Source organism: Pteropus alecto, unplaced genomic scaffold (genome assembly GCF_000325575.1).
Source record: "Pteropus alecto unplaced genomic scaffold, ASM32557v1 scaffold272, whole genome shotgun sequence".
NCBI lineage: Eukaryota > Metazoa > Chordata > Mammalia > Chiroptera > Pteropodidae > Pteropus > Pteropus alecto.
Window position 1 is genome coordinate 1,097,605 of NW_006432452.1, and position 1,463 is coordinate 1,099,067.

Consider the following 1,463-nt stretch of genomic DNA (forward strand, 5'->3'; position numbering starts at 1 on the left):
TTGGCTTTGGTTTTTAATCCTTACAGGAACCTTTCTAGGTTGTTTGCTCTGTGGTGACAGTTAAAGATTCCTATTTCTCCTATGATTATAGTATGGGAAAGATCATTGTCAGTTCTCAACTCACAAGCTTTAAATAGTTTATACTTATAAAGGTTGTATATAACCCTCCTATAGATGCTGTAAAAGTACCACCCAATATCTATTATATCTATTGTGATAAAAATCAGAGATAAAGGACCCATGAGTTAGAACAGTAGAGAATAACCTGAAAATTAGGAATAGCTTCCCGAATTTACCAGTCAGTAGCCTAGTTAGCCGTTAATACCTAAATGTAAAATAATTAACTTCAGTTACATTCTTTTAACATTTATCTGAGATAAGCTTTGTTGCCCAAATTGAAATTTTGGGTGGGGCCAGGTGGGAGAGAGGTGTTCTTAGATGTAGAGGTCACACACTGGCAAATAAGGGGGGGGGGGAATTAAACCCAAGTGTGTTCTGTGTGACGTGCCTCAAAAAAAGGAATTCCTTAGAGCAATGTGCCTCTAAATATATAGAGCCACAATACTCCCCATAATATTGGAGTAATATATAACACTACTTGTATTTCTTAACTCATGTTTCCTGCTTGAACCCAGAAGGCATTTTTTGTTTGTTTTACCAATTTCAGAGCTTAGATGCAGAATATACAGACTCTATCTTATGATATAGGAGATTTGGGGAGAGAATAAAGCTGTATGGTAAAGGGGACTTAATAAATGTTAGGATTCTGATATGTTGGTAGTTTATAATACAATCAAAAATTGATTTTTTTTTTTTGCATTGTACCTGAAATCACTACCCCAAAAAGACAGGGAAAGAACTATTTCCCCTTGTATTTTTCTTCTATCTCCTTCCTCTTAACCTTCGCATTTCCTTCTTAAATCTCATTGTCCTCACAGAACGAACGTTAATGCTATTAATGTAACTTTAGTACAATTATGATGTGAATAGACTCCTTTGGAATGGCTTCATTCCTTTGCCACGATTTTGTAGCATTAGGCCCATGGGGAACTATGTTCCAAGTTTCATTATGCCAACTTTCAATTCAATTTTTTAATCTTTTACACATTTTGGACTGCTTGCACTTTATTTTACAACATAACTGCTATGTCAAAAAAAATTGGCTCATTTAAATTTGGATTTGTAAGTTGATACAAGGACTATCTGCTATAATTATTAGAAACATCCAGGACAGATATCAAACTACTTCAGTGGTTCTCAAACTTGAGTGTGGGTCAGAATTCTCTGGAGGGTTTGTTAAAACTCAGATCGATGTTCCTTGCTCTCAGTTTGATTCAGTAGTTGCAGATGTATAGTGAAACCTGAGAATTTGCGTTTTCACAAGTTCATAGGTGCTGCTGAAACACTGCTCCGTTAAAAAGTTAGGAAGGAATTAGTGATCGTTAGTAAAAAAAACAAACAAA